Source organism: Cinclus cinclus, chromosome 3, assembly GCF_963662255.1.
Source record: "Cinclus cinclus chromosome 3, bCinCin1.1, whole genome shotgun sequence".
Taxonomy (NCBI): domain Eukaryota; kingdom Metazoa; phylum Chordata; class Aves; order Passeriformes; family Cinclidae; genus Cinclus; species Cinclus cinclus.
The window spans coordinates 31,526,876-31,550,976 of NC_085048.1; the positions used below are offsets into that span (position 1 = coordinate 31,526,876).

General features: G+C 39.8%; 1 protein-coding gene across 1 annotated transcript in view; it reads right to left on the minus strand.

The window, feature by feature from the left end:
* Positions 1-24,101, minus strand: part of HTR1B (5-hydroxytryptamine receptor 1B) — a 38,414-nt gene that overhangs the window by 1,902 nt on the left and 12,411 nt on the right. The gene's annotated exons all lie outside the window — the stretch shown is intronic.

Genomic DNA, 24,101 nt, shown 5'->3' on the forward strand with positions numbered 1-24,101 from the left:
CAACACCCTCCAAGAAATACATATCTCAAGTCTAACTTGATAATGAATTTTTAACATTGAGAATCATTGAGATTCTTAATTTGTGTCTACAAGCAAATTAGGTGCCCAGTGTCCCATTCAAAACCAGTCTCCTAGAAAACCAGCTGATCTAGTAAGTGACTCCTGAGTAAAGCCTCACTCCCCGGGCTCTCCCTACTGGCTCTGAAGAGAGATCAGACATCTGTATCTGAAATAGTAACACCCATAAGTAGATGGTGGGGATGGGTTGTCATAATTTGCAAACTGAAGGATTCCCTGAATCTCCTGTTGTCATTGCACTGAAGGAGATATGCTTCTCTAGGAGTTAATGGTGCTGCACATGAGTGCTTGGGGTACTCTTGTCAAAAATAGGGGACACTGGGATTTCTTAATCCTTCTTCCCACTACTGGTCACTTATGAAAAATGCCTTTTCCTTTCTCTTTCCCATGATCCTCTTACAGAACATAACCCTTTCTACCATCCTCTCTTTAAATCAGCATCATTTTGAAGCTGCTAGCACATAGGGAGTTGTTTTCCCTAGTTTGCTTAATGACTTCTGTGTTTCAAATAGCAGTTTAATGGGTGAGTGTAAACAGTGCTATGGTAGCCTGAACCCCAGCCAGACCCTTTTGTGGCAAGTATTCAAGCTTGGCCTCCCATCCCTCTACAATCTTAGAGGTCCCACTACTTCCTCCACAGCTTTTGTGTTATCTACCTCCCTTTAACTTTCTCTTTCAGCTTAAACATTTCCACCATTACTTTCGTAAGTACCGCAACACTCTGAATCCAACACCCCTCAGAGCCCTTCCACTGTAGCCAGCATTTGCTGACACAATTTTTCTTTTTCTTGAAAATAATGTGACCCCTTTTGTGAACTTCTTCCTGCAGAGAACATTTCTGCAAAATAAGATTTGTTAGAAGCTTCAGCCTGCTGAAAGATTTTATCAAGTAGCTTTTTTTCAGATACTTTTCCCAACAGTCATGCTGGGCAAGGCTGGCTCATTGATTGCTGTACATAACCAAAAACTGCAAAATTCACGTAAATCAGGCAAGGGAAAATGCTTTCTGGTGAGAAAGGGTATGCCTACACAGGCAGATGGCTGCAGATGCAGTATATGTCCAGTCTGAGAGCTTCATCTGATATATTCTGTTTCTTAGAAAGGTCTGACATCATATGAGCTTGGCTGTCTGATATCCACTAAAACAAGGTATCTCTGTCAAAAGAAATTACATCAGTCTACAAAATGAGAACTACATTCATCTATAAGTTTTATTACATTTTCCTTTTGTATTACCTAACTGTGCTGCTGTCCATATCCAACTCTTCTTATGGACATGAAATAAAATTTTATATTCTGAATTTTCTCTGCTATTTGATCCTTTTTTTTTTTTTTTTTGACAAAAAGCCTAGGCAGGTCTAACACTTTTCTGAGAATTAGGCCAGTACTTCTCTAAGGTACTTTAAACTTCAGTCACCCCACTTTCTAATAGCCTCTGCAATTTGAATACAGAAGTGGATAAGATGTGGTTAAGCCACCTGGCTGATGGAGAGCCAGTATCAAATCAGGTTCAAAGATGATAAAAAAAAAAAAAAGATGAAGACTTAGAAGACCCAGAATTGCAGTCTTTACCTATCCCCAAGCCTGCTAATCACTCCCAATTTCTTTTTTTACAGCTGTCTTCACTAATGGTTGGCAATACCAGACCACTGGTATTAGTTTGAAGAAAATGTCAGCTTAACCCAAGCAGAGTGTTTAACAGCTAAGTGGCTTTTCTTGAGTAACAACCCACACTTGTAAATTAATCATTCTGCAACAGTCTCACTCTAGGCTAACTCCACACACCAGTTTAACTCATTTTTTGTGTTCTGAATGTGGAAACATTAAATCTAGGTCAATATTTTCAGTAAATTCAATAAATTATTCACTGAGTCAATTATTTTGTCGAGATTTTTTGTACCACAAATTTTCTACCTGATGCCACGGAACCATTTTAGCATTCAAGGAAAGAAACCATTCTTATCTGCAAAGGAACTATGCAGTCATGCATCTTAATTCAGGATTTAACATCACTAGGTATAGCATAGCAGGAGGGAACCAAATTTCGCCCCACCACACACTTGATTATCTTCAGTCTAAGAGGTACTTGTGCCTAGATTTGCTTATTCATGAAGTCAAGAAGGTGAAAATCCTCGATTAATATAATAAAAATTATTAAGCAATTTGTCTGACATTGGCTGGAAAGTGTAATATAGCTTCACATCACTTGCCTGACCCTGTAAATCAAAATGTACTCATTATTTAACAAATCCTGGTTTTTTGCTTATTTCCATTTTTATTTTTACAGTTTACATGTAGTATTAGTAAAATCACACCGAAGCAAAAATTTGGAAGCAAAAAGAAGTAAAAAAGGGGTAATAATCTCCGGTCTTCTAGACAGAGGCTTCTGACAGCAGTGAATTGTAAGAAAAAGTTGAATGTAAGATATGGACATTCACACACAAAGGTTCTGAAAATGAGAACTGGGCAGATGAAAGGAGGACAAAAATGCAGGCAGGAGACAAAGAGATGGTTTACAGGGAGCACTGGCAATCCCACCAGCATGGGGAGAGGTGGATTTAGAAACACTGTCATAAAAAATTCACAGAGCTCAATCATAATCAATCCAAAGTTAAAAGGAAATCTTCCAGTGAAATCCTGTCAAAACTGACATGCTCAACATTCTACTCCTTACAAAGCCAGCCCCAGCAGCTGTCCTGGCAGTGAATGGCTTGAAGTGAGATACTGCCGTGGAAGTTTCTGTCGTGTTGGCCAAATGATGCTCATCGGCTGTGGCAGGCAGTGAGGAAACTGGCAAAGGCTTCCCACTGTGTCTGTCAAACTCACCTTCCCTTCTCCCTCAAGGGTTCCTTTTGCTTTTCATCACCATCACAGCCATGCTCCAGAACAGGTCCACTTCCTCAGCTGCACTCTCAGAAAAAGCTCAAGAGTGCCACGCATTGCAGGACCACACAGCCACAACCTTCGCTCCCACTCACTTCCAAAAATTAAAACTTTCTCCCTCTCTGCAGCCTTGACCTGATAATTGTGCTGGTGGGAGGAATAAACTGTTAGTGCTGCTCCACTGAATTTGGATTTTAAATGTTCAACATGCCATTCATTAGAACTGTAATTATTAATGAGTATTTTTTAAAAAAAGGCATTAGTGTCATACTTTTTGGATTTTTTCCCACAGCTTTAATCTCATGACTAAGGAACTGCCAGAAAGAAGAGATACTTTTCACAGTGGAAAGTATTTGGATAATATGGATAATAATATAAGTGTTTAAGCAGAATTTTTTATCTTCAAGATAAACAAACAATTCTAAAGGGACTTGTTTTTAAGGGGTTTTCCAATTATATTGACTAATGTGCAGAGGAGAAAGGTCAAGTAACAACTATTTCCAAATAAAATTAGATTCTGATGAAATCATAATCTATGACTTTCTTAGCCCTGAGCCTTTTTCCCCAAGCCATTCACTATCAGAGGTTATCTAATTATATAATATTTTACACAATAAATGCAAGCATTGTGCTTTTTTGGCGTATTTTATATCTCTATTAGAAGAAGCTAATTAGACCATAATTTTCATGTGCAGGATGAATATGCACCTATACATACATACCCAGATCCTTGGTGTTGCATGTTAGGGTGATTAATGGTGGTTCAATATACAATTAGTTATTTTGCATTTGAATGTCATTGGTTACAACACTAATAGTGTACAAGGTTTTCCATTAACCCACTGAGATTTTGGGACAGGGAACCATTAACTCAAAGGTGTTTCCCTTCTGAGGGCCTAAGACCATACACAGATCCTAGTGTGTCCTTATTCTTGATTGCCATCCAAGTGCTTTCCTGATGCAGATATTAATCTCTGAAAGAAGTCAGCAGATGCATCATGTACCAATTCTTCCTGAAGCATGGACACATCATGAGCCACATGGCAAATACTTAATAGGATTTCAAGTACATTTGCAAAGCAGTCTGTTAAAAGCAGTTTGTTGCATTTATATGGCATAAAAGGTTGAGTTTATTCTAAGCTCTATACCATATATGACATTTGGAATTTAACACAAAAGAAGAGGAACAAACCAGAAGATAGTTCTGGTACCTATTTTTAGCTAGAAGAATTCCTTAACATATTGAAGCTTACATGACAGGCCCATTTCCTGTTGCAGGACACTCCCATCCATAATGAGAGAGAGAGACTGGGAAAGCCAAAGATGAGAAATTAAATCCCTTGAACACTTATTTTGGAGAGCAGGACAGGAAGTGGTGAGAACAGACATTTATTTTTATACTGACTGTCTCGGTTCTAGGGAAATGAGAAAACACAGTGTGAGTTGTATTGGCAAGCAGTGAGTCATTGATCCACTTTGTTGATAAAAGTATGGGAAAAAGTACCCCTCAAGGAGGAAATAAACTGTTGAATTTGGAGCCTTACTGGCAACAGGGGCAAAATTCTTTTTATGCAGCTCTATTGTTGCACCTGTCCACATGAAACACTGTAAAAATTATGAATTTAAATACATAATGGAAAAGACATCAAGGAATGACAGCTAATCAGCTCTATTTCCCCTATCACCCTTTTTATTTTATCTTCGTGATGCCTGATTTAGTGTTTTTACTAATGGCAGTACACAACATTCCAGTTTCACAGTCATTCTACTGAGTGCCGAAAATATTTGCTGAATAAGTTATCTTTTAGAAAAACATATAAAAGCTATAGGCACAGTTCCCCAGTGGAATAAATGGCATGTAAAGATGCCTCTTATGTGCTTCTTCTTGCCATTACTCGAATCCCCTACAGCTCCTCAAAACCCTGATGTAGTGCTTCCTGCCCAAGAAGCTCAGCTGCAGACCTGCTGATTAACAATTTTATGGAATAAAGAAGAAACACCAGGATGCAGTCTTCTGCCTGTATCCTGCCATGAGTTTTCTCCAAGGAGGCGTGGTAAGGGAGAGGCAGTGCTACAGCTGGTGCTTGCCAGAGAACCAGGAAAAGGAGAGTATCAAACTGCACTGATGACCTCTTGGAACCTGTGTGTATCTTTTCTCCTATGGGACTGAAATGTGGCTGGGCTAACTCTGCCACCACAGCCTGGGAGATCCCACTAGCATTCCATCAACCTTTTTTGCAGCCTTGAAATCCAGAATGCACCATTAGATTATTCACTGTGAACCTTCTCAGGGGTTTGAACCAAGAGATAAATAAATGAATAAAAAATAAAAAATAATAAAAAATAGGCTTCTGCCCACCTCAGGTGAACTTGGGTGGTGTTTTTCTACATCATTTCAGAGATGTCTAAGCAATTCAGGACTCAGAATTTGACGTGGGGGTTATTTCTTCCTCAAAAAATGTTTACTATTGATGCTGAAGCTTACCTTTACCACATAACAATAGTGAAAAAGTAGCTAAAACTAAAGAGAAAAACACATCCCAGAGACACAGAGAGAGAGGGAAGGATCAGAGAATGGAAGGGAATTATCAATATAATCAGTGCTGCAGAGAAGAGATGGAGCTGTTCCAAGCCTATATCAGGGCAATTGGTCATTCAGCTTGAATTTGGATTTGTCAGGAGCACAGAGCCTAACCCATCATTCACTGAGAATACATTGTTCCTCCTCCATTGACTGCATTTTTAGAAAAGTCAGCATTTTCCATTAGAAAACTTTTACAGATGCTCTAGGGTATTGAAGAATACCAGCCTTGCCAAAAGAGAAGCCTCAGATTTCTTCTTATTCCCAGGCTCTGACTCCTCAGAGTACCATCCTTCATCTTTCAAATAATTTTCTTGTCAGAATATGACTTTTTGAGTAGGATTTTTTCCCCCTTCTGTCCAGTTGCTTTTACATTTTTATCCTTCATATTGAAGGAAAAAGTTTTATCTTGGATCAGCACAGGCCCCTTTATGTTTTGCTTTCTATTTCAGCAGCATGTTGTATTTAATAGGAGACATTTCCAAAAAGGCTGAGGGTCAGACTTCCAAGTTTGCACTTAAGGGCTGCATGTGTCTGAACTGAACATCCACTCAGACAGCTATAAAGGTTCCCTTCAGAAGACTGAGCTTGGCCAGGCAACACAATGCTGCCTTGCAAATTCCCAAAGAAAATCCTAGTAAGTGGAGCAGCTCTTTGAGACTAAAATTCAAGATTTCTGTGCCAGAGTCTGGACAATATGATCATTCCCCTGCCACAGCAATTCAGGTCTGCATTGCACTGACACCATGGCATTGTCCCTTGCAGGTGGGGAGCTTATGTCCTGACTCAAGGCTGGCTTGGAAGGGGCACTTTCCCTTTGAGATTCCTGCACATTTTAAAAGAGTGTGACTCCTGTATAACAAAGCTCACATTCTAATCTCTCATTCTAGTCTTGAAGGTTGCATGGCAGCTGTGGCCTTTAAACACACCTGACCAGCATTTTAGGCACAATCTTTCTTGGATATGACTGGAGTATCTGTTAAGGTCAGTGTGCTTCACCAGCAGCCTAACTCAAAATTCCCATTTCATAGTTGTTGGATACTTTTATTACTATTTTGATTAAGACTGAAAATGAAAATTCCTACAGGCATGCCAGAATCAAACTGATCACTTGTAAAGTAAACAGTTATTTTGAGTCTCAAATTACTGAATGAAGTTCTCCTCTGAGAAGTTTTCTTTGCCATTTCCTGAAAAAATATGCCAAGTATCTTGTATGTTTTGCAGTGGACGCCCTGTCCATGACAGATTTGTTATTGCATGCTCTGAATTTTTCTGCATTTCTCCTGCTATCCGTGTAAAACTTATTTTGTACAATGTATCCACAAATAAAAGCAAAACCTATGCATTTTATAAATCATCTGACATTCCAACAGCATGCTGTTTTCTGACTTCAGATGACTCATTGTCATATTCATTTGTTAGCTTGTTCATCTATTAAATGTAACACTCTGTATGACAAGTGACCCATTTAATTTTCAATTCTAATTATGCCTTTTTGGACCCTCCTAGTTCAATTTTCCTAGTCTTAGGGCCAAAGGTTAATGTCTTAAAATTAGATACCTAAACAGAAGTGGGACACAGGCACTGCTAAATGAGTAAAGCAATTATAATTGTGCAGCTTTAAGTATTTCTTCCACTAACTTTCTATAAATAAAACTTTCCTCAATGGTTTCAGCACAGATCAATTCTGAGCTAATACTAGCTATAAAAGTTATTGTCAAATTCAACTAATTCTGGAGTTATGAGTAACAAGACAATTACCATGGAATTCTATAGAAATGCAAATTTTTTAGGTATTTTGTTCAAGTTAGAATACTTGACCCAGGTATTCCACACATACAGACACAGAATATAAGCACAAAGAACATTTTTATATCATATATTCTTGCTGATTAGTGCATCTTGAATAGCACGTATTGATGGAATGTGATCATCGATGCTATTAAAAGCACATTAATAGCATTCAAGACTGTTGATGTTTGGCAAACTCTGTAATTGCTTTAATGCTTTATAGTAAGAGTATTGCAATGATTTCTTTTTGGTATTTTTCTCTTCATTATAAATCTTGTGGATCTACTACAGCTTCTTTACTATTTGTGTCCAACAGCTTTCAAGATCTGTGTGCCTTTCCTCTCATTCTACACCTTTGGTTTTCAGCTCTTCCACCTCTCTCCCAAGGCCAGTGTAAACAAACGATTTCTGAGGCCATGGAGGCTGTGTAAAATGTCTGAATGACAAAGTAATGAACACTCTTTGTGACTGGAGTCAGCACAAGTGTTTATTGCTAAGCAACAAAGACTGATGTCAATGAGTTTTGCCAAATGCAGATGGTGAGTAGGTTTGTTGAAAAAATGAAATCACTCTAACATAACTCTTTACAGCAGATACTAATATAATAGAAATAAAATTCACTCAACTGGTTGGAGTGAAACACTCCACAGAGAGGAATGAGGTTAATTTAATAATACTTTCTGATGGCTCAGCCTGTGTATTATGGAGCTGCTCATATGTGAAAATATTCCTAACCTATCTCAGCAAGATTAAGGAAGGAAAAACATCTTCAATGCTTTCCTAAGGTGCCTGCCATCTCCAAAGTTGTGGTTCAGAATGCTGCTGTAAACAAAGGAAGGACACAATACACTGTACCTGGCTTCTGAGATGGTGGTGTTTGGAATATGCAAGTACAAGATTACTGGACGCTTCAGACTCTCACAGCGAAAACAACTTTTAATCTTGTTCAGCAGATGCCTTTGTCTTGTCTCTCTGAACAACTCACCAGGTGTGACTGGTGGGCTGAGATTGATGATTATGTTACTGTAAAGCTGAATCTCTTCCCTGAGGGGAATGTCCATCATGTTCCTTTTATCCTTGTTTGAGACCAGATCTTTTACAGTGGAGTACACACTCATTTATCTGCTTTGAGCACCTTCATGAAAACACCGTAATCTTCATGCACATCCTTTAGGCAGAGCTCAATGTCAAAATTGTATGCAATTTTCCTTCTTCCCATGGACAGTGCACAACAGCAGAATATGAAACTGAATAGGTGCGGGGCATTCTGTTCTGGTTCAGCCAAACTGCTAAAACAATTTACTATAACTCACCCCTGATGCAAACTGCACTAGAAAGCAGCTACTCCCTTCCCTGGAAGTCCAGTTACCTTGCTCACCCTCCCAGAAACAACCTGCTTGAACTCAGCTTGGAAGATGAGTTCTGCTGCCCTGCTCCCAGATGCCAGTCATGTTCTGTATAAAGAGACCCAGTGTTCAGTCTAGAATTTCTGCTAATTTCCCAAACTGGATGGCACAGAAAGACAGGCACATTCCCATGTTCTCAGCCTCCACAGAGAGTGAGTCACCCTTGCTGGCCTGCACCAATCCTCACATTGGTGCAGAGGCTGGAATAGTAGCCTGTAGTACGAAAAGTACACACAGCAGCATGGTGATGGCAATAAAGTAAACACACACAAAACCAGCCCTACTTCTTGTTGTAGAAAGTGGCTTAATTGGCTTCAAAGTAAAGATGTTGCACCTCAGGCAACTCATTAAACAAGTCTCTTGCGTCTGAATGAAAAATGTAATGTGCATGAAAATTACTATCTTAACTTGAGTGAAGGAAAGATCAGCCAAAGCTCATGTGGGACTCAGCTGGGAAAAATTATTTTACCTGAAGCTATTTTTATTTCTTTTAGGTGCGTTAGACAACCAGTTGAATTGTACCCTAAGTTTTAACACAAAGACACGAGTGGCTACTTAGAACTAGGTAAATTCACCTAAAAAAGAAATTAACCCATTTTTAACAGTGATTGCATTTGGAAAAGATTTTTGGAAATGCTGTAGTTTTTAATCACTTGCTTTACTGTTTTTATGTATTGTAACTGTTTTGAGCTTTTTCAAGGGGTTGGTATTGAAGGTCAATTGCTCTGCTTGCAAATGTTCATAAGCTGGAGACAATAAGTGATATTTCAGGACCTGAGTTATTAAAAAATGGTTTACTTTTACAGTTCACTACTGAACACTTGACCACATAGCAGGCTTCTGGTGTCTCATCAGGCAAGCAAAAATGGTGAAGTGGTGAAAGTGGCAGTGACAAATGCATACCAACTCAAACAACCTCTGAATTTATTTCTTGGTGTTCAGAGGCTTTAAAAATATGTTCAGGAATACTGAGTCATTCAAATATTCAGGATATTGTGAGAAATATCAGTTGAGCAATGGAAACTTAATTTAATTTCATCCCTTTAATCAAAAGTTTCTTTATGAATTTATTTGGACTGGGGGGAAAACCTCCATTTTTTCAAACACTCCTAGCCACTGTGCTTTTTCCCTTGATCACCAGACATGTACACAAAGCCACAAAATTCTGTTTTCTCCATCTCCAATGCACTGCTGAAATATCTAGCACTCACGTCATTTAGCCTTAAAAGCTATTCATGCATTTTGTAAAGATGAAAAGTGAAATATGAAATCTTGTCGAGCCTACTGGAAGCTGTAGTTAGTCTTTTTTAATAAATGTTTTTCAGAAACTCAGTTTTGTCTACTATAAATGCACTTTTTCAAGTACAGCACCACAGATTTAGTATTAAAAAAAAAAAATCTGTTTACATCTGCTGAGTTCTGAACTTTTTATTTAACTGCAGAATGTCCAAAGTGCACACAAAGACGGCATAAACTTTCCAATCCCATCAAAGTTGTCTGTCCTTGAAGTGATCAGACCACCTATAGATGTGAGAGGACACTGCCTTTTCCATGTCCACTCTGCTGAGCCTGGCAACAAGGGCCTGAATTAGTGTCAAAATATGACAGTGGGTTTTAGACATTTAGCATTGTGTGCTTGGATGTTGAGTTCCCACATGCCACCCAAGTCTCTAGACTACAGAGTGTCCTTTGACCCAACAAATAGGTGCTGGTTGTTCATAAATAAAGGAGTGACTCCAACAAAGCTTGGAGACCTCCCCCCATCCCAGCCACCACCAACCCGGGGTGTCTGCCCCAGGAGTGGAGGGCATGTGCTCACAACCCTGAAACAGGCCTGAGCCTCAACTTCCTAAACCCCAGACAGTTTCTGCAGCCATGGGGCTCCTTAAAATGGTTTCTCACCCAGCATGCCTAAAGCAGTCTCTGGTTTCATCTCCCTCTCCCTGTGAGAGGGCTGCAAGCCAGAGGGAAGCTCTGTATGGGATAAACCCTTTGAAGCTAAGGACTTAGTTTTCACACAGGGTGCCCCATAATGTCCCACTGACTATAGTCTTTCTCTAAAACAGGTTTATTGAAGAAAGTGCAGAGTATTTTAAACTAACATTTTTCCCCAGGCACATTCTCCTATAGTTTGAAGCCTCTATCTCATGCATATTGGTTGTAAGATTGTTATCAAAGAACCTTAACAGCTTTATGGAATATAGAAATTTGCTGTCATTGTACTCTGAGCTCTGTAAAAAATAATGGACCTCATTTCAGCTTTTTAAAAGGCAAACCCTGCAGTACTTGGGAATAACTTGAAATTTAAATTACTATACTACTATTATTATTGTTATTATTGTTGTTATTATTATTATTACTACTACTACTACTACTACTATATTAGATAGATTTCAGAAATCAAGAGGTAAGTCTAGATGAATAACCAGTCTCAATTTACTAATTTTCCAAACCTAACACAGAACCAAGGTCCTTTTAATTGCAACTACCCATAGGATTAGTTGCTGTTTGAACTACACTATATATCAGGCTACTCTTGTCTAATCAGGTCCCTTTGTATTTGTGTGGTAATATTGCCCCACAGCTAATGATGTCTCAGCAGACACTACAGCTCTCCTTCAACCAAAAGCAAACATTTCAAAGGCCATTTAAAAATCAAATCTTCCCCTCAGTGTAAGCGAGAGTCTGGAAAATACCACTAAGCAAGGAAAGAGTTTTGCAAGGAATATATTTCTTAAGTGTTAATTGAGAACAATGTTGGCATATTATAGTACCCTTAAAATAATCTAGCATATTAAAATACATTAAAATGTTATGAGCTATTAGAGCTCTGACACTGATTTGGAGTAAGTATCTTTCGGCTGCCAGCCAGTATTGTTGAAAAGCTGCAAATTTATCCTGTTCTGCTGGGAAGATGAAAAAGTTTGAAATCTTTATTTTTATTCCCATTTTTTGATGTGCCTTACCCCCTACAACATTAATAAGGGGCTGCAATACAAACTTTAGTGCTGCAAAATGTGAGTGCATCTTCCTTGGAGAAAACAGAGAAGATTATTTGAGAATAAAGCTGTTAGCTGCTCCTGACTGTAGCCCCAGAAGCTTTCTGATGATTCTGACTTTAAAATTCAAACTTTCAGCTCTGTCAAGATGTATCAAATAAAATACATTTATTTGGCTCCTTGGATGTGCTCTATATTGAAATGTCTGGCAACTCACTAACAAATTCATATGTTGTCTTTTTAGAGAGATTCAGGAAAATAACGGGCCTCAAAGGAACTACCTTTCAGAACAAACATGTTCTCTTGTTGTTTACTTAGAGAAGAAAACAAGGAAAATTAAGTAAAAGCAGATGGCATTTTATGTCAGAAAACCATCTCAGAGAATCATGTCATCTAAAAACTCAATAACTCAGTTACGTGTCTGCTACAGAATTTATGTTTGCTATTAGGCCCATGAGATCCTGTACCTATTGCTGTGAAAGGTTTGAGGGAAATGCAGTCAGGATGTCACAGAAAAATGGGAGATATTTCATAATCTGTCACAACAAATATTTCCCACCATTTCTTATTGAAATTGTGCTTGGCAGAGATCTAGAGATCCTCTTTGACACTCAAGTCAACTTCTGAAGAAAATAAAATACCATAAACAGAGAAGGATGGCAGTATTGATCTTTATGGTGATGAAAATTAGGATACCGGAATGCCAGATATACTGAAATGCCAAAATTTTGATTGACTTTAAAAAACTTATTATTAAAAACTTTTTAATTCAACCACATAAAAAGGTCAACAGAATTTAGCTGATCTTTAAAAAGAAAAAAAAAAAAAGGGACAGAAAATGTCAATGGGTCTTTTCTATCTCCCCAAGATTCAGCCTCTAAAAATATGCACCTTGTTCAATAATTAGACAGCTATATCATATTTTATATGCTGTTTGTATGCTGACAGGCACCACTGGGTTTAAAGTTAACCTCTGTGTGTGCATGATTTTTCTGTGTGCCTTCTCTACTTTTTCAGCATGCAGAACTTGGTTCCTCTGAAGGTGGGACACAGGTCTACCCTTGCTGCAAGAAGAGAGAGGGAGGAGCCAGATTTCCCACTGCTGCAGGTAGGAGATCCCATGAAATCGTCACCAGCCGTTCCCTGGTCCAGCAACCAGCTGGATTTGCAAAGCTTCAGGACAGATGAAAGAGGCAGATGGGCTGTGGCTGTTTAACTAATCTGGCACTGCCTGCTTTGCCCAGAGTTGCAGTGGTCCCTGCTAGTCGCAGGGGACTGCAGGTACCTTGCTACATGGTTCTGCTAGTTCTCACAGAAATTGCCTCAGTACTGCGTGAAGAACAAAGACAAATAATCTATTGTTGTACTACTTACATTGCAGTAGTTGGGAAGACTATAAAGAAACAATCTCAGAAGCTTCAGCTCAGGAAAGATCCAGAGAAAACTGAGGTGATGGTAGGTTTTTATCCAAAATCAGCATGTGTGAAGAGTGATGTGCTAGGGTACAGTTTGTTCAGAAAAGATCTATTTTTTTTCCATTGACATTAGAAAAAAAAATTCTAGAGGAAAAAACCCAGAATCTTAATACTCCTTTAATAATCTGAACTTTGGTATGACAATAGAACAGCACATTGATGGTGGTACAAATCTCTTAACAATGTCACAAAACTCCCAGCACAAAAAACCCTCAAGCAACTCTATTAACAATAAGCACTGCTCACTGCAATAGTTCCAATTACACATTTACTGAACTGCATGCCAGCTAACTTTGAAAAATCTCCATATAAGACAAGAATAAGACATGACATACAGTACACAGTTTATACCAAAAAGAGAGGACTAGCTGCTTCTATGCTTGCCTGGAACTGTCTCAGCTAACAAAGTTCAGCAAGATGCTATAATGTTAGTTGCTGAGACTGGTTTTGGCTTACATAACGATATAAACTTATTTCTGAATTTCCCACTTGGTTTATGGTGTCACAATAGGTTACCTGACCTACAGAGTCACTGGAATATCAAAACCTCTGAAGCCCATCACCACTCTCTATCCTTCTTGGAAGTAATTGCAGTGGGAGATTGCCACACATGGTTTGTAAGAAGCTTGTTGGGATCACATCACCCCAAAGTGATTAATCACCATTGTGTCTGCTTTCAGTCAAGACCCACTTATCATGGTTAGATATTTGTATCGGACATTTTTTACATATATCCAATATCAGAGAATATAAAGTAAGTTTACGATAATTTCACCATTTAAGAGTGAAAAAAGGAGGAGGAATAGAGAGAGCTCCCAGCTCACAGAAGTTATTAATTAGCTAGTCAAGGACTTTGTTCTAGCAAGAGACATTTGCATCTCCAAGGAGCTGAAGTAAAAATACTTATTTTAATTGAGAAGAATGATCAGATGGTTTCTTCGATAACGAAACAAAATAATTTATCTGGGCTCCCTAGAATGTTTCAAAGGATAAATTTCTTATAATAGACAAACCTTTGTGTAAGGGGAGTGAAAATATAAGTATACACCACAGGACTAGCTCAGTCCTCAGGGTATGCTGAAGGCCTGCTCTGCTGGATATGCCCTGACCATGTTCGAGCTCTGTTTGGGAGACCTAAGCACCATTCTGACCCCCTTGGAAGTCGTGGGGATGTGCCCTTAGGCTCAGAGAGATTAGGTTGTTTCTGAGGGCAGTACAGAAAGGGTCACAAAAAAGGCAATAACATTATGGACATGAGCATTTGCATGTCTAGGACCATGTAAAACCACCACATTTATGCCTCTTCTGAGAAAAGATCGTTTGTGTCATAGAAAATACTTTTGGTGTGAGAAAAACCCTACTACTTGAGCAGCAGTCCCATTCTTCCTGTGTCCCAGGAGCAGGAGCAGCAGCATGCCAAAACCCCAGAGCTGTCTTGCTACCACTGCTCAGGCTCCTTCTGACTTCCACAGTGGAAGAAGCCAGGCTCCACTCACTCAGCCTTAGGATGTCAAAATTAACATCTGCCTACTCCACTAATGAGCCTTGAGCTGGTGATTGAAAATGCATTGACATCCCTAGTTTCTCATTTAAAAGACTGCTTTTGCAGATATTAAACCTTTTATGCAGCTCTTGTCTGAATTTCCTTCAGTTCTGCATCGTGCTTTCGAACTGCAGCCAGTCTTCCAATAGCAGCATTGCTAATTCTGCAGACAGGGTCCTTACTGCCCCTCTGCCCATACAAGCAAGGAGACTGCCTTCATCTTAAAAGAATATTAACCCCTTTTTGTTTGGATTCAGGCAGGGCAATCATGCTTATTTTGATAATTTATTGATATATCAGTTTCTTAAGTGCCACCTCAGTGTGTGTGGGGATGTGTCCCATTTAAAAAGTCTTTTGTATTTGTTTTGCTTTGGTGAGGCTAATGCTGGCAATTCCTTCTACCAGAGAGACAAAGAAGCAGCTTGCAGAGGGAAGACCAAAGCAGATCAAAGGCTTAGCAGCTTCAAAGTGGGGCTGGCTGGCTCTACAACATACATACCTGTCACAAGGATTGTTGCAGAGTCCATGAGAATAACATCTTAGACACCGCAGTGCTGCTTGTTAACTACAGTATGGTCCAGAACTGCATCCCATCTAAATAAAAATGCAACCATTTATAGTGGGGGCAAGAATACAAACTGTGTCAGGAATCCTCTTTATTTGTAGTTATAGCAATAGCTAAGAGATAACATACCAGGAGGCAGAGCTTGAGAATATGGTTCTTAGGGTTAAGATCAATAAACTATGGACATGGTAAATTGTGCTGTCTGTGGAGATCTTTGTATCAGCTTCAGTGCTTCCTCTGAGAGCTGAGAGGTGCTCCAGAATCTCAGGAGTCAAAAGCAGAGAAAAGGTAACAAAGCAGGGGGGAGGAGAGAGATGGTTAAAAGCAATTAGGAACCTTCCTGCTATTCAGGAACTTGACAAAAGTTTCTTGGAGCACAACAAAACTCCCAGTAGGAACTGCTCTTTTCTAGCTGGGAATGGATTTCTGAAAAGTTGAATAGCTCTGTAAAGCTGGCTGCACAAGGTCAGAGGAATAAGAGATATCTCTAAGGAGGGCCCTGATGTTCTGTCTCATCTTTACTTACTGTACTTTGTGCTCAGCCAGTGTCTTCCCAAAACACAGCATGACAACCCCAGAAAAGCAGCTCTGAAGACTATAGGAAGGATGTACTTTTGGAGCTCTACTGACACATGCTGAATTCAGCATCTGCAGATAGCTTTTTTTTTATCCCCTCCAGCTAATTATCCATGAATTCTAAATTTAATCACCATCAGATATTTTCTTATTTTGATTAGCTCTACTTCAAAATAATTTAAATTAAAAGTGAACCTAAAAATGTACCCTTGGGACCTGAGCAGGTGTCCTCCTACAGAAATGGTTTAAGAATAACCTACCTTGGTGATTTCAGCTGACCCAGATGACTTTATGCTGAAATAGGCACTTACATTTTCTGTTCTGGCACCTTGACTTTAGGGAAGTCAACTTTTCCTGAGGGCAGTACTTCCTACAGTGCTTCAAGAAGATCCCCAGGAGAGATGCCTCACTGAGTGCTCTGACACAAGACATAGCCTTTTCACAATCAGCCACTGCTTACATGAAAATCAGTTTAAAAAAAATCAAGTAAATAAAAAACTCTGAAAAATCCTGTGTCTAGATCCTGAAATACAGGACATGAGGACCAGAAGCATACATTGGATTGGACAATCCAGTAATTGAAATCTGTACTTGTAAAATACTTGGAAAGGCAGGTTCCTCAAAAATCAGTATTTTAATCCCCTGAAATCTGGTTTATAGGGGATATACCATCTTTGTTAGGGATGCTTTAAATATTATCAACTTATGCTATAAACTTGGTTTGTTACAGTGAAAACAGACATACTCTTGTTCCTTGAAATCAGAAACAGGATTTGGCCTTTTATATCTCTATAGACATGATTCTACGCGGGAAATTGGTTATTAAATGGGCAACATTGATTTAGGATGCCAGTTGCTCTTTGTGGTTGGGTTATGTATCATATCGAGTTGATGTCCAGTATCCAATTCATTTGACTGCTCTTCCTTATGTACTTGCAGCACATTTGGAAGTCAGACAGGGCCAGACTGTGTTTAGAAATAGCGGTGAAGAAGGTGTCTGAGGAATCCTGCTCTCACCCCATTAACAAAATGGGGTTTTGTTTCTGTCAAACAAAGCAGCAGTCCACGTTGCAGTCCTCCACATGGACTGGACAGGAAGAGGCACCACATGATGCCCTTTTCACCTTTCTTGAGTCCCCAGATGCTGTGGCTCCGACAATCATGCTGCAGGTCTGTGTTGCCCACCCCAGCGGGTGCAGCTGGCAGGCAATGCAAGTCACCCCCAAAGAGAAAGCATAGCAATATGTTTGCCTCCTTGGCAGGCAGAGGCTGCAGAAGGAACACTGCCTCTCTGCACAGGCTACTGCCAATGAGCCACAAAGCTGTAGATCTCTGTAGCTGTGGTGATAATTTCTAAAGGTTTCACAAAACAATATTTAAGAAAGGCAAACTTGTAAACCCAGTAAACACAAACCAGGGAAATGGTAGCATCTCCACGCACAACCTCCTTCCTCCCAAAAAACCAAAAAAAAAAAAAAATGCTGAGAATCACTGAGCTAGGACTCCTCTCAGAGCAGAAAACATTTCATTCTTTCATGACTTCAGTTCAAAAAGAGCAAAAGGTATTGCGACATTGAACTTTTGGAACACGCGATCAATAGGATTTCAGACAGCTTCCCTGCCAATCTGATGCCCCTGGGGAAGAAGGAAGAACTGCTGCTCCCACAGGCCTTTGACCCTACACTGAAGGTCAGGAGCACAAGGGCTGAGTCTGCTTTTCCCATTTCCAGAGGACTCTGCCCCAGCACAAGATGTGCGCTGCTCCTCTGCAATCCCTCCGGCTCTCTGCAGGGGAGAGGTGAGCCTGCTGCCAGGGAGCAAAGGGAAGCATGGCCAGTTTGCAGCCTTTGCTCACATCCTCATGGAGCAGAGAGGCCTTGCAGATGCTGCTGACCCTTCTCTGTCAGTGTAGGAGAGTGGCAGTGATTGCAAAAGGTTCTGTCCATGCAGAACAGGGCACAGGGCTGTCATTGCAGATACTCAAACCACAGCAGTATTGCGGCACAGCTCTGAGGCTGTTTGAAGTTCCATGCCTTTGACTATGTGGTGCTGCATTCGTCACCCATCATTGAGGCCACACCTAGAAGATGTCACTGATTAAATGATATAATAGAACTCAAGAGTTTAAACATTTATTTAAAAAATGTTTAATTTTAAAGCCACTCTGTGCAGATGACAGCACATATGGGTATAAAGTAGACAGTTTCTTGAGGTATGAAACAGACTTTTGGTAGCCTCAGAACCAGGTACACTAGAGCACTATCTAAGATCTCCATTTAAGAGATATACATGCATAAGGAAAGAGACCTTTTCCAAACAAGCATATGTGCAACAGAGATAGGACAGATTAAAACATGTGTTGTTGCCTCTAATGCTTTTACCGCCTTCATTTTAGGGAATGAAAACCAACTTTAGTCCAACATTTTCATCACTAGCACACCATTATCTTTCAGTGCTGTCTACAATATCTAGATGAGATTCCTCTTCCATACAAATTAATTTGTGCCTTTTGTATTCCTTTCAAAATCCTTTTGAGACAACCTCTAATCATTTTCTTGATCAAATGGCAAACCTGGTGTTTAACCCACCCTATTACTGTCTTCTTCTTAGCAGCAGAATATTCTCACTTGATGTCTGTAACTTAATCTTCACACAGTTAACCTTCTCTCTCTGCAACTGGTCCTGTAGCAGAGCTCTGAAGGTGCTTATTCATTTTCTCCATGACCTGCACTCAGCAGAAACTTTGCAGTCTTACTCCCTCTATGCTTTTTGCCCATAAATAAGCCATACTGGTAAATAAAAAATCATCTATCATTTTTAGGTCAGTGACCAACAGATTTATTACCCATCCATAGACGTGTCTCACTTAACTTAAGCTAAACTAATAGTCCGCTGCACTGACATTTCCTCTTAGTGCTCTGACTTAAGACTTTAAGATTTAGTGCAAAATGTTCAAAGCCAAATCCTGTCTTTCTTCCCATTACCTTTAGCCTTACCACTGGAAAATACCACAGCGACTTATGATTGTGAATAATCTTTGATGTGACCTCCTTATCCATGTCTACCTTTCAATTCTCAGGGCATAACACTTCTTCACAGCAGAAACCTACAACCACATCACTCACTCTGTCATTACTTTGCTTCCCACGAATATTCATTTCCCTGGCTTTGACAAATACCATCTTGCCTTGCTTCTAGCCTGTCAGCAGCAAAGTTAGTTTTCTTAGCTCATTGTTTTGACTGTACCATTCTTCTCCTTGCACTCTGTAACAACAAACATAAGCTGCTCAGAGTGCTTTGAAGGCTTTGTGACTGATCTATCCTCACCCATTTACTGTATTACCACATTTAAAGGCCGCATGGATGGAATCAACCTTCCCACAGATTCTCACCTCTCCTCTACATCTAAACAGATCAATTTAAGTCATCCATTGGTAACTGCAGCCAGATTGCTGGCAGCCAAACTTAAAGGCCCAGCTTGCTTCCTTGGTCTTTTCAGCAGGCTGAAGTGTGGAACCACCTTTTCCACCTGAACTACAAGCCACTTGGTTTGAGACTGGTCAAGCTAAAGGCTGCAATGAGCATGATTAATGGATGATATGAATGCCTCAGTAGATCAGTCATAGTACAATTTGCTGACCTTCAAAAAACCCAAGAAAACAACCCCAAACCACATGTATTCTTACAATTTCCAGCTACATTCATTAGCACAAATTCATTTCAGTCATTAGAATTCTACTCCTCTCCATTAGTTATGAGTTTTCAGTATTTCCCATGGTTTAAGCACATGGTATCTTTCCAGTGATGCAAATCAAGCTTCCCATTGACTCAGTGGGAACAACAGTTTCTCTAGGTGGCAATCCCAAAACCAAATGGTGAATGCAAACATGAGACAAAAAAGCTACAATAATCTTATTATTAGGTGGAAAAAATATAAGAAAAGCAAGAGTTCAGCTGAAACAGAGTTATTTATTAACAGGTATGATTTGGAACAAATTTGAAGAAAAGATTTAAGGACTGTATAAAGATCAAAAGAAAGGACTGGCTAGGGCTAAATGCAATCAAAGAGAGATCAGGAAAAAAAGTAAACTATAGGTACTGATATTAAAAAAAATAAACAAAAAAAAATTGTGTAAGTCACCTGGTGCTTGCACCTCCTCAGGGTTTGACTCATGGGCAGAAGTATATTCAGGCAAATGTCGGTCTTTCCTCTCTGTATCTTGGTCTTCTAAAACATTAATTCTTCACTGCAGGTTTTTTATTTTTCTCTCATAGATCTTTGTGGTAGTTTTTGAGGGAAGTGTAGTTGCTAGAAAAATCAGTGCTTTCAGTTGGTAGCACCAAAATAAGATGTTGTATTCACTAAAAAATATTTCCTTTTTGGTCTATGTGTGTGTCTGAAGTCTGACTGCAATATGTTGCTGTCCAAGTAATTATTTTCAGATGACATCCTGCATGATTTTTAAACTGTCATTTATTCTTTCCTCTTTAACAAAAGATAGATCTTCTTTTTTATTTCTTTTAACCCTCATAATCTGCACAAATTGTTACTAGTGCTGCTCTTCTATCAATGAAAAGGTGAGGTGAGATCCTCTTGACTTCTTTCTGTGGCTTCATGTTCAGGAGTTCTGCTCTTTCCAGGAATGCACAGTGTGCACCCAGCTGACAACAGACATTTGGCCATGCAAGCTGTGCAGTCAGGGGTACCTGAGTATGATTCTGGCTCAACACTGTGACATCAATACACACTTGAAAACTGGCACATTAGATCAGCATCTCAGTCGATGGCCCTTTGACCTTATGCTATTTTGGCCCTTAAAATCTCCACCTGAAATTTGGTCTTCAGCTGGAGTAATCTCTGTCATAATGCACAGAAGAGGACTGGACATGTCAAAAGATTTTGCAGTCATAATAAACAAAATGTAGAAGAGAAAGAAGACATACAGAGACCAACATGATGATTTAGAATATTCTCAGAGGTAAGAGAGAGAGATTGGGCATACAGTTAACCCCAAATGCACCATTGCCCCAAAGTTACAGGTTACTGTTAAGTCTGGTCTCAGTTAAAAGCCATTAAGGAGCCTACCAGTTACACTTTCAGCCTTTTACTACTGGTCAGAGAATTTCACTAGATATCACTGGTCCCAAGAAATTTTTTTTTTCTCTCCTAAATCTCATGACAAATTGCCAAAGAATCTCCAGAGGGATTTATCCTACTGCTCTTTAGATAAGAGAAACATAAAGTACTGTGTAACTCAGCAATTTTTAAAGGTGTCCAACACCACAGTTCTCTGATTTGCAACCAGCCAGGGTAAGGGATGCTTTGCTATATGTCAGAGAACTAGCCAGGTTTATGTTTTGACATAATTACTGATTAAAACATAATTAAGAAACATAGGATTTCAGTCATGAAATACAGTTGCAAAGGATAAAATTACAATGGCAGCATTAATATTACATTTAACAAGATGTTCTCCCTAACTGAATTCGACAGCAGCTACGTTGTGCCCCTTTTTCTCTTAGGTTTAATTGAAAACTTACCCACCACTATTGAGTTAACATGGGGCGATTTTGTCATGATGGCTCTTGCACATGCCACAGACCTTCTTTCCACACTCACATCCACTTGCACACGAAGAGCACAGGACAAAGGCTGAGAACCCCTTTGTGACTCATCTCAAAGCAGAATCTCTCATCTCTGGGAGAAGGCTTTCCCCCTCTTTGCTTATGAGTGATGACACACAACACTGAGGAACAAGGAGTTACTTTACTCTTTTCCTGCCTCTTTTCCCAAAGTTTCCATGAAGATTTTCAGTGTATGTCTCAATTAGCACATTCAGCCTGTGCATTTAACAACCATTTTAAAACAAGTATGTAAGACAATGCAGGGAGGAAATACTTATAGATAGTATTCATTATTAGCTCTATTAGTCTCATTCTAAATGAATAAAAGTAGATAACAATTTGAGTAACAGATCCACCTTAATGCTTCAGGTTGCATGGATTTTCTTCTACCATATCAATTGCATTTGTATTGCTGGGTACAGTATGATGGATAATATACACATATATAAGAAAAGCAAGGATTGATGGATGGGAAGGCTTCCTTGTTTAGATTACTCTGTACAATAGGAGTGCTCTCAGCAGATTCATGATTTGCTAGTGGTTTAGTCAAGCAGAGAGGTCCCAGTGAATTTTCTTTACTTACTGTCTAGACCAAGCAAAGAACTGCAGCAGCTCAACACCCAAAGAAGAGTAGCATTTCCAAAGCTAGAGGGAAGAGATAAGAGCTTTGCCAGGAAGAACAAGGGAGTCAGGACTCTTTCCTGGCCGAGTTGAGAATTAACTAGCTGCTGGAAATGACAAGCATCTGCCTGACTGCAGCGTCCAGGTCTGTGTCCAGAATACAAAAGAAAGTGGGATCTGACACTTTTGGAGTTTGCCAAAAGGCAAGTGGATGCCAGTCGACAGCAGAGATAGTTATGAGTCTCCCATGTAAAACATGCTGGGTAAAAAAAAAAAAAAGTGTTAAAACTAATTGAAAGGTCTGCTAAGTGTGGAGTTATTTACTGGCACTCTGCACACAAGCACTTATTTCATTCTGTTGCCTAATATTGACATATATATATGAAAATATTTCTGTTAAAATTAATTTGAAACTTAGAGTTTAAAAGAGTAACTCTTTAATGGCAACACATTTTATCCCTCTGTCTTTGACATTCCTCAAAATAAGACTCCTGGGATACTTTAGGGATGATTTGCCAGCTTATAACAAAGAAAACACAGACAAGAAAATTTTGTAGCATGCATCAAGGTAGAGGACAGCATGCACAAACCCCGGGAGTTCTGAGGAGCAAGTGGCCCTCACACCTGAAGATCAGGGGCATTGGTATGGAGCTGCAAGCTCCAGGGGACTAGTGGACTTCTCTGCCTGGTATTGAAGTCAGGCTGAACTTTCCATCACTTTCTGCATTAAAGATGGATATTTCTGCCTACATTTGGGTTCTGATATCTCCTGCATTTTGCTGTTTCTCAGTCAGATTGTAGGCAAATCACCAGCTACTCTCAGCATCATTTTGCACTGTATCCTGAAACATGGAAAAAGGTAGCTCTCAGAAGAGAAACTTGCTTTGAAGTACTGAGAAAAGAACTTCTAGATCTGGCCTAGAACAGGCCAGAAAACAACATCATCTGATTGAAAATCTCTGCTGTCATCTTATATCACATTTTCTGGAACTGTGGGTGGGGTGGGAGGCTGCAACTCATCATTTTTTGTTTCTGAAACACTAAGGGCCAAATCATGTGAGTACTCTGATGAATTCATGCTCCTTTGGAAAACAGCTTTCCTAGGACTGACACAAACATGTTCTTTAAAGTAGAGGATGATAATAACACTTAGTTTACCAAAAGAAGATTGGTATCATCGGCTTCCTTAACAGAGGAGATCTAAGGCACAGAGTTACTCAGGGACACTTAACAGGTCAAAACCAACCCAATGTTTCTTCTGTTTCCATATCTAGTTGGCAGTGCCTCTAGGGCAGCCTCTACAGGGCCTCCACAGCATGGGGCAGTACCCAGGAGATGGGTGCTGTGGAGGCTGATGTGGATTGGTGCAAGGGAAGAGCACTGCAAAATACAGCTTGGGCAACCACTGGGGCCAGCTAAGGCTTGGGTCCCCTTCAGAAGCTAGACATAGCAACATGCAGGGCACAGAACAAAAATTATTCTCCTGGAGTAGGAGGTCTCAGCAGTATGAGGAGAGGTTGCCTCACACTGAATTTGAGCATTTCAAGAAAAAATGAAATACATTTAACATCTTCTTACATGCAGTGGGGATGGGAAAATGAGTTGTTAGGCTGCTCATGGAGGTCAAGCAACATAAAAGCACTTATCTATCTATTGTTTCTTTTGATCATAACATTTTGAAGTGTCCAGACACTCAAACACAAGGCTTGTTTGCACTAAACATCAGCCGTCCTTCAGACAAGCCCCGCACCCTGACTCTGCCAGATGCTGACTAAATGAAGGGAAAAGCATTTTTCTCTACCTTCCTTATTCCTGAGCTGCTTGCCAAGTTCTTTTCCAAATCCTCGTGACTCTCCCTCTAGAAGTGGGAGCTGGTTGTGCCTCTTCCCCAAAAGCAGCAGGAGCCATCTCGGGCACTCCTGATGACCCAAGATGCTGCTGTGGCAGCAGTCCCAGTC